The sequence below is a fragment of the Pleuronectes platessa genome, chromosome 17, assembly GCF_947347685.1.
Source record: "Pleuronectes platessa chromosome 17, fPlePla1.1, whole genome shotgun sequence".
In the NCBI taxonomy this organism is placed as follows: domain Eukaryota; kingdom Metazoa; phylum Chordata; class Actinopteri; order Pleuronectiformes; family Pleuronectidae; genus Pleuronectes; species Pleuronectes platessa.
In genome coordinates, this window is record NC_070642.1 from 7,476,040 (window position 1) to 7,486,997 (window position 10,958).

Here is a 10,958-nt window from a genome sequence, read left to right on the forward strand (position 1 = left end):
AACGTAGTATGTGACGTATGCTAAGCAACGCATTGTGAGTTATTTACTAACGCCGGGTTCACACCGGACGCTTCAGCACAGCGCCAAGCCTTAAATAACAGCTGGCTCCCATCCACTCCCATGTTAAAACTGTGTGCCGGTCACACCGGAGGCTGAAGCACCGCGAGGCAGCCTTGGCGCAGCGCGGTGCTTCAGCCTCCGGTGTGACTGGCACAAAGCCGTGCAGCGATCTACTGGATCAACGGGTGATATTATTAGCGCTGCCCGGCGGTTCAGCGTCGCTTCAGTGTCCGTTGTGAACAGCCAAGCGCCGGGGCGATAGGGATTAGCGCGGTGCTTTGGCGTCGCCTCCACGTTCTGTGTTCCTCTTTCAAAATGAATGCGCTGTCGATGTCTTCTAAAACAGACTCAATGGCAGCATCTACACATCTCAGCTCGCCAGCGGCAGGCATGTTTGTTGAAAACGAATTCAACCCAAGGGCACTTTGATGACGTGGTTGATTACGTTACCGTTGATCATCTGTCAATCATCGTATAAAGCCCGCCCTGACAATCTGATTGGCCCGGTCGGGCATAATTTTTTCCCAACGGAGCGACTCCAGACCGAACCGCCCGACCTAAAATGTTGTGGGCGGGGCTAAGTTCGTCTGGCATCCAGGCTAGGTATTATCAGTTTATATCTGAAAAATGCAACCAGCGTCAAATATTTGCTGCCAATGGGACCTGACTGGACAGAAACTGAAACATCATTTTGAATTTCTTTTTCGGAACATGGGCCAACCTGTCTGGTGGGATATCCTCCAGACACTAATCAAAGGCCATTAGTATAGTAAATTCAGAGGTGATAGGAATCACTCTTCATTCAATAGTCTTTACTCTGTGTTGCAATCATTAATCTCTCACAAACAGAAAAATATATCACTTGGAAATTAAAGAGCTGGAAGGGAGCTATGACAGTGTGTACCTCTGCCAAGACTAATGCCCGGTCTTGCCATGTCAAAGCAATGTTTCCTATTGATTATCTAGACTGTGGCGATCATGCTTTGGTCCATTAATTGTTACCTTCAACAGCTCTGCAATGGAACATGCATTTATTCTCGAGTATGACATTGCACTACACCACTAGATTTGACACACCCTCTTCTGTGCTTCTCCTTCCACTGGGGTACATGGCAAGTCACCAAGATACCAGGCGTAGTTAAGTCAAGGACTTGAGTTGAGTGAGCCTCATGAAAATACCTGTTCACTCCGTGTGTCATTGATTTCAGACGAACGCATTCAATATTTACCCAATTGTTTCACTTTTTTGTATTTGGTTAGAAAAACAACCATTACCCTCCATAATCAACAGCCCAATGCTCACCACTTTGGCACGTTGAGAAGTTACAAAGCTTGACATGCCTCTCATGCCTAGATGTGGTTGTGAAGCTGAAATTGGACAATTGCTATACAGTGAAGGGGTTTATGAATAGGCAATTTACATCTGATGCCAGTCGGGGAAGCGTTGCACCTTTTATGCAACCAGATAAAAAGTAGATAGACTGATAAAGACTGAATGAAGATTAAATTAGCATTTAGCTCAACACTATTTAGTTTCACACTGAGTGATTAATGGAAGCAGCTTTGAGTTATTGAGATTATTTTACCTTAAACAATCATCCGTCTCACCGACATTATTTTTGGATGACATAGGACAGCAGTTAAATAAATGTTTCTCATCTTGATCTAATAAATAGGCCTATTTATACTTTTAAGACTTTTTACTTCTTCGAATTAAAAAATGCGTGCACTTGCACTGATCTCATTTACACTTCCATAATTCCTGTGGCTATTTTCTGCTCTGATTTTCTGGCTCAGGCACAGGGAGATGATTCTCGGGCCCATGATGCCCAGACTTGCTCAGTTGTTTTTCCAACCATTAAAACCGACACAAGTGAGCAAAAACCATTGCCACTGTATTTGATCAAGTGGAAAATGCTCCAGCGAGGCTAAAGGGTTACTGTGGTGTAAGGATGTCTTTTGAACTTTAACGATTGAGAAAGACATTTTCAGTCAATTTATGATCTTCATCTCAACTGCAAGATGCTGTTTCGAGGTGTCTGTGTATTGAATAAATACATCATCACAATTGTCAGACAGTTCCCTCTCTTGTTACATTATGTATCAGCCAACTCTAGTCCACACAGGGTTAATTTTTCTGGGTTGTGGAGGAGCCACAGTACTCATGAAGCCCTTCCACTGTCTGTTTCTTACTGCTTAACTGCTACAAGTGAAGTGTGCACAAAATTGTCGAAATGCAGTCCTGACAGAATTGTGTGTAATGTGATGATTTTATCATACATTAGCATAAAGTATGTGTTATGTTTATCTCTGTCTGTCGCTGTACATCCACCAGTCCCTCTGAGAGTTGTAAACAGTCCACACACACACACACACACACACACACACACACACACTTTTAGCTCCTCTCCTTTTCCTGTCCAATCAAATGTCACGTATTGAGGCTAGGCATTGCTGGACTGTGGAATCTGCTAGTCCACCTGTTGACAGCAGCATCAGATCTTATTCCCTGCACAGGAACACAATCCTACAGTTCGAAGGGGAGCGGCCTCCATGTGTGGAATACTGATGCAGGAACAGGGCATCTACAAGGAAAGCTCAGAGAGGCTCGAGGCACATGGAAGCCAGGGAATGAATTCATAAAGATACAGTCTGCAGAACTAAGCAATGTTCTTGAAGAAATCAGAATAGCAGAGAATGAGTACTGGAGACTGGTATGAGTTTGTGTGAGTGACATTGGCAAACTGTAGTTTCGAGTAAAACATCCAATCATCTATTATAGTTATTTCCATCAGAATAATGCTGCATCCCATTACAGCTTTACAGGTCGGTATTTCCGAGATGTGATAGAAGGCAGCTCAAGTACAAACATTCGTATTTGCATCAGGAGGAATTTTAATAACTGGTAAGGTTTCATATACTTTGGTCAATGACCAAAACTTATGACATCTGCATCAACCACAGTTGTATTTGATGTTGAATACCTATTAGTAAATACTAGCATTTAGTAGAACTAAGATGGTGAACCTAAAAACAGCTTCCCATAGAATTGTTATTTTCACAATATTCACACGCTGTTGTTAGCATTTAGCTCAAAGCACTGATTTGTCAGCTTTCTAGACTCTACCTTGTTGGGTCTTGAAATGAAAACAATGAAAAGTTGCTGAACACTTGTAAAACAATGTTGTTTTTTGACACAAAACTATTGGCCTCTTAAAAAGATGCCTTTTTAGTGTTGTCCTTTTGAGTGTAGCATGTCTTTTAGAGGATTCCCAGTATGCATGACTGGACTGCCAGTTATTTAAGCCCAGAAATTGACAGAACAATAATGGACCATTTCCTGGCACTGAAATACGAGAATACACGATGGAATACAAACTTTTCGCTCAACCGATTCTATGTATTCATTCTCAAATCCCTCAATATGGATGTAGCATTAGCCTAAAGGGAAGTAGGGAAAGTCTTTTTTTAAGCCATTCAAGATCGAGACCATCTGGTTGTCTGTGAGGTGAATCTGAAAAAGAAGTACTTTCTCCGCTCTCTGCAGCTGACATTAATAAGTCCCCACTTGCTCCCGAGGACCTGTTCACACGCCAAAGTGGAGGCCTGGTTGTACTGAGCAGCTCCAAAAAAATGAACCAGAAAAAAGGGGATGCCACACTGTAAGATCTTCCCCTGGTAAATAAACATTTTAAAATAGTGTCGTTAAATTATATCTGTATTACTCCACTAGGATTTCTTTAAGTATGTTCATGTCTCCTGTTTCAGGTTGTTCGACTAGTTTATTCAGACTATAGATCAGACAAAACACTGCAAGCCAGTTAAGGTGAATTACAGTATTATTCTCCTCTAATAGCTGGCTTAAATGCTAATCATGCATGCTAATTCCTGGTTTAGCGTGCCTATGGATTAGAAGCCCATGTAATGTACAGTTAATCCGTGATACACTGCACTGAAAATCCGCCTTGAAGCATTTTTCATCATCAAAAATGTTTCCCTCTAATTACGTCTCCTGAGAGGAGCTCAACTCCCACTTCAGATGAGCTGGTACAATATTCTCAGGTTCACATGCATGTGGAATACAGAATGTATGCCCTTGATCAAGAGCTAAGCTATTGCCGTTAAATCTAGATCTGTAGATTGGAGTTGATAGACGCCCTATTGCATATTATGCAGCTGGTAATAGAATGTAATCCCTTCACAAGGCAGAATATTTGCATCTTTCTATTTCCTCTTATATCTTTAAAATCAGTTCTGCCTCTTGCCGCTGTACAGTCACATTCAATAACCACCAAGCCTCTTTAGACTTCAGTAGGAATATTCAAGACCGATTTCCCAAACTGTGCCACCATTGAACTCACAAACAATAGCTAAAGTCAAATGTAATGTGACTTCTCCTCCTCTAGTGACTGCGTGCTTCTCTGTGCTTTGCTGAAATATTAATAACCTATTAATTATCAGAAAAGTGAGAGAAATAGCGGGGGGTGAGAGACAGAGGGATTGAGGCCACACAGATCTGAAAGAACCCAAAGGGAAATGAAAAACAAGGCTGGAATTGGCTTCATACACTCCAACCCTGCACATTCTCCTCAGAGAGTCCTGATTGTTCTGCCCCTTTCAAAGCATCCGCCTGTGGTCTCATTTCTGCTTTTCTCCAATATTTTGATCAAATCTACAAACAAGCCCACAATATTACTGCTTCTGATTTTAGCAGATTATATTAAGACCCAGAGGGCTTTATAAAGAGGCAGCTCTTGTTTGATTACACTTTTTGCCTCTACTGAAAGTTCGAGAGATATCAAGTCGCAGCTAACTCAATCAAGTTTGATTCCTGGTCCATGTGAATTATTATCTGTGTCTGAATTCAGGCCCTTCATTCATTCAGAGACCGCATCGGAAGACTGATTGCGTCACATCAGCGTGACGAGGCTGTCCCATTTCCTTTCATGCCAAAGAAACAAAGGCTACCTGACCCGACCTATCCCTGGATTCATTGCACCTTTGTGAATAACCGTTTCATTGAAAATCGGTAATGGCACGAGATGTCCAATGTTTTAGCGTCACACTTTTAATCAACCGAGCAGCTAACAGTACAAAAAGGTGCATTAAAACTTTCTTCTTGTGTCCATCTTCAGGTCTGTTGCTAGGCAGCAGGATGGGACCAGCTGATCCGGAAATTCTCTGCAGACCAAACCATCTCATCTCGCCTTGGGTCTTTGCGCCCTCTCCCTCTTAGGTCTTTTAGGCCGTCGTGTGGTAGACTTCCCAATTCGTCTAACTATTCAAAACATCCCGGATGCTAACGCTGCCATCTTGCACATTTGGAGCCAGAGTATGCACAGTTATGATCTGGAGATAGAGCCCAAGGTCCTGCAGATATACGCACTCAAACAATCACGAGCCAGTCTCAGCTGTCAATCATGATGTCTATTTTTAGAGGATCAAATAACAAAGTAAAACCCACTTATACATACGTCAGTTAGATAAGAACTACTTTAAATGACAGGAACCATGAAAATGTATTCACATTGACTTTGTCTTATTAGTCTGGTCCATGCACTAAGATTGACTACTGCAGTCAGCCACCAGAGGGAAATCAAGATACTTCGGCTTCACTTTAGGGAAACCATCATATCATCCAATTCTAAACAGAACGTATGTTGTCAACAGATTAGCATGTTCACATTTAAACCAAAGCCCCAAAGACCTGCTGTTCAGCTTTCTGTAATATCTGTGCATTATAGGTCAGCTCATTTTTTGTTTTGGAAATATCATGGCATATGGTCTGTAACACTGAGGTGTACTGCAGATTAATAGTCTCATTTCTTGCGTGTAAGTCAAACATGTTGATCCACCACTGTATTTGTTTCATCCCGGGTACCGAACACCAGGGCTCGAAAATAAAACCTGACGTCTTATTTATTTACTATATAGGAGTTAATGCGATGAAATAGTTGGAAGATTTCTTGTTTGTTGCCTCTCATGTACCTTTACCTGCCTTTAACCCCTCCCTGTGCCCTTGTTGACATAGTAACCCTGCAGCTCCAGACAGGAGAGAGTAACAAGTGCAAACCAAACACAGTGTAAACCACCTCGAACTGTCTCTGTGTCTCGAATTCTGTCCATCAGGTGTTTCCACTACAACTGAAACACTTTTTTATCAGACAGCTGTAGCTAGTTTTGTGAAGAGTGTGTGAATAACATCTTCATGTATTAAATTGAAAACAAGTTAAGGCAATAAATTCTGATGCATCTACAAAGTTTGATCAGCAGAATATGACGTGTATGTTGAGATATTTCTAACAGATGTCTCAGATCTCACAGGGGATTCTCCCCTTGTTCAACTGAAGGTGCAAATGTAAGCCATGGTAGGAACAGCCCAGCAGGTGTGGACACAATGTATGCACACAACACGGATACCATTTAACTATTAAAATGTAATAAAATGGGATTTTACTTTCTAGAAAAACAAATCTTGTCCCTCAGGTGCAGTTTTGAGCTTATTTTTAAATAACAGCGCTGATGTGATGCAAATTAGCAACGTTTTTTTTCTTTCTCATTTCTTGTCCAACACATGACAGACAAAACCACGAGTGGTAACTTTTGGGGATGCAAATTTTATGCAACTTGATGCAAATTCAGGAACATCTTTTTATGCAAACTTGTTGTCAAGGAAGGGACACATTGGTTGCTTTAATGTGACAGGGTGGGGGGTAGGGGATGTGAAGGTATTATGCAGATTTGTGGTAAAAAGGGGGATTTTGGTGGTGTTTTTTCCCCCATGCAAATCTGCAGTGACTTTGAGTTTTGTCTTCGGAATTTATGATGGCTCAGAGAGTGGTTATGCAAATGTGACAAGCACATGATTTGGGAAGAAATTATTGATTTGGCCTTTAAATGAGTGAGAATCAATTTTACCAAGAATGTGCACATGCATCGTCTGGAAATAATGAAACTGTCAGCCTATGCGCAGGATAAATCCTGCCTCCTTTATTAACTTTGTTAGTCGGTGACAGCTGAAGCCGAATTTGCAAATATCGCACATCCTGACAATATCTCGTCTACTGTGGCCTTTTGTTACATCTAATGAATTATATCTCCTCATTCCATGAGATGTGCAGTGTACTGTCTATGCACTATCCATGGATTTATATTGCTGCAGCAGCTCTCAACCTGTAGATATCCTCAGCGGCATGTGCCAGCCTTGTATTCCCTCCATTCACTGTTGGCAATCTGGGCCAGAGAAGAATGAAACGGACTACATGATTAATGTATATGCAATTTGTGACATTTCACAATGCACTTTCGGTGGTTTGAATTAGTCCCAGACCCCCATTTCTGCAGAGACCACAATCATTAATAATAAAAAAATGAGTTTCTTCTCCTCTCATTCAAGTCTCAGATATAGATTGATGATAAGCATGGGCAAAGTTTCATGTTAAATCCCTTCCATCACAGGGAAATATTCCATTTGATATCTTTTATATCCAGCCCAGCTTCAAAATAGTATGTATAAGAAAAGTGTCCTCATCAAAGATTCTCTCAGAGTCAGAGAGATGTTGCTCTTAATCTCCTGCTTTGCTTCTTGTCTGTGAAGCCTCTAATGGGTAGAACAAAACACTCTGTCTTCTCCTCAGGATATTGCTGCTTGTAGAGCTAATCATGCTGCAAATGATGGCTGAGTGTGTGTGTGTGTGTGTGTGTGTGTGTGTGTGTGTGTGTGTGTGTGTGTGTGTGTGTGTGTGTGTGTGTGTGTGTGTGTGTGTGTGTGTGTGTGTGTGTGTGTGTGTGTGTGTGTGTGTGTGTGTGCGTTCGCAGATCGACTCACGGAAGAACAGGCCTGTTTGAACGACCCTTATCTCCACTCCTCATTCCCCATCGTCCATACAACATATTAACCTCTGTGCCTCTCCCCAACTTGTGAACCCACATTTAAAATACACTCAGACTATCAAAAAGGCAATGTGTGTACTTGTCTTATCTTAAAGAGACGCCTGCTTTCATTTGCACACTGATAGGTGCCGCGCAACGTATGTACATCTCCACAAGCTTCCCCAGATGTTTGCTGGATTCTGTGAGAATAATGAGCATCATAAGCGGGTTGACCACATCCCCTCTGTTTATGGAGATTATAAAGGCATCACTGCTCATCGTGAAGGTCATTGAAGAGTGTAACATCAGCAGGAGTCCACATCAAGTGGCAGAGCGCTTAGCAAAGCATCACTCTCATCGTTTAGCAGTTGTTGCTCTGAAAAACAAGGCGTGTACCTAAATGTTAAGGTGACGCATTCAATTAACATGCTCATGTTTATTTAGAATTCCATGTATGCACCGATCAGCTTTTTCTTTTGCGATTTCCATACATTGACCGTGGGTTCTTCTCCTTCATCAACATGCAGTTGCACGTTAAACATGTAAGATGTAAACTGTCCATTCAGCTCCAAAAGGACCTCCCATCTTTCTCTCATCTGAGCTAGAATGCTGAGATAACCATAAAGGTCAACATTTTCATTTCATTTGAAGCAAATGTAAAAGTTGGCAAACTATCCTTGTGCATGTCAGCTCAAAGGTTCAGTGTGTAGTAGGATTGAGTGGCATCTACAGGTCAGGTTTCAGATTGACAGCAACTGAATACCCTTTGTCTCGCCCTCGCCTTCCAAGTGTGCAGGAAGAGCCTGCGGTGATCCTGAAGGTGTCACCATGTGATCATACTCTGATGAAAAACATTAAGAATATTATATTCCGTTTCTGGTTATGAACACCCCTTTAATATTACACACTACGCCAATACACACACTCGACCAATCGTGAGCCAAACTCAGCCCTCAATCATGATGGGTCACTAGTTTTTTCTAGCATCAAATTATGAATTAAAATCAAATGGACTGGGAAAATGTGCCCTTTATATAATAATTAAAATAATTATAATAATGATAATCTTGATTTTAATAGCACCTTTCATTCAAGAAATGCAGCTCAAAGTGCTTCACATACAATATAGATGAAAGTAAAAACATGTTAAAATGTAATACAAAGAAGGAGAACACTTTTCAAGAAACATAACATTAAAATTGTTTTAAATGTTAAATGATAAAAGGAAATGATATAAAAATGTAATTAAAAAAATGCATAAAAAGAACATACATCACTACCGAAAATGATGGAAGTCCGTCTTTGAGAAAAATGCATTCGACGTTTACTTCACATAAGAAGGACGTGGGATTCATGACCTGTACTGCAGGGGGCGATCAAGACATTTTGGCTTTACTGTTGCGGAGGCTTCAAGTTGTCCATCTTCATATACAGTCTATAGAAAGCTGGAAACAGATCAGTGGCTCGCTTCTCCTCTGTGCTTCAGGCTAGTGTCTTGTCTTGAGGATGTACGACCGCCCCCACTAGCACAGCACACCTGCTTCTCCTACTGAGCTGGTAACTGTAGCATTGCATAGTGGGTATTCTGGGTGCCAAATCTTGACAATGGAAAAGAATGTGTGGAATAAAAAAAATATGTCTTTGGTTCCTCACATCGATTTTAATCCTTTATCGAAACTGTCTGACAGTGTTAAATAAGGGCTTTGCTAAATCACTTCTGTTTTTACTCCTTTTCAGAAGTTTTGGAGGTTGCCAACACACACCTCAAAGCGGCAACAAGGCTCCAGCTTAACACCATGGGAATAAACCTCACACTTGGTGGTCTCTGTGGTGGTCCTTTTTGCTTCGTTATCACTTACAGCCACCAGTCACTCTTCAAAAGGATCCTAAAACATCCTCTGCCTGTGGAGAGACTATTTTCAAGTTAATGTTTTCGCTGGGGAATGAACATCTCACACACGCTGATGCACATTTATAGTCTCTTCCTCTGGGTGTCTGCGAGATTCAGACTAACCGGGGACATCTCCCAGAGCGGCGTCTGATATAAGATGCACGTATGCTAAGTGAGAGTTATACTCGCCAGCCTGATCTTGGTCATTTCAGAGTCTCTGAGTCAGCGATATGTGCGAGGTTTTCATAGCCCCTTTACTTTTGAATTGGCCCCTAAGGAAACAGATCTGTGATCAGACATTCAAGGGTGGGTGGTCAGGAAGTATTTAGAACACATTATTCATAAAATGTTTTCTTCACAAGTTGTTATTCCTAGAGGTAGATTTGTAAATTCTTGAGAATATAATTTGAGATTTATAAAGAAGGTGATGACTAGGGCAGATGAGAGGCTCATCTGGACTTACATTTATTATGAAACATAATCCTGAGAGCATCCTGCTTTTAACTTGATATATTTCCCAAGATCATGGTAAAGTGGATGGAGACGTGAAATAATGTCAGGAGGGAAGTAACGGGATAACAGAAAAATAAGGCGGATGCAGAAAGTGACTATTAAATAGTTTTATGTGTGTAGTAATGTGCATGTGTGATGTGGCTATTAAAAACTAACAGTAATGGCAACAGAATCCAAATGTAAAAAGCAGTTAAAATATGGTTTTTAGCACTCATTATTAAATGGAGACTGCGGAGACGCATGTTGAGTTAGTTAACGCACTGGAAAAAGTCATTTTAATGTCATTGTGACTTCAGCAGTCAATGGGAGGTGTGAAATGAGAGGGGACAGGATTTGGAAGGCAGTTGCGGCCTCATTGAAAAGGTGTTGCCTTCATGGAACATGATTTCTCAGTGAACGGAGTTATTAGCATGTCAGAAAGAATTACAGTATTTCCAATGCGCTTCTCGCAAATGAATTAGTCACTCGCCCACAGTTTTATTTCCCATTGTACAGGTCTCACATGCACAGTCTGACAAATGATTTGAAACACTTGGCTTCTCCTACTTTTAGCAGCTGCATCGTCTACAGAGACACAGCAGGTATAGAACTGATGGTGATACTAATGATGCCACGTATATTA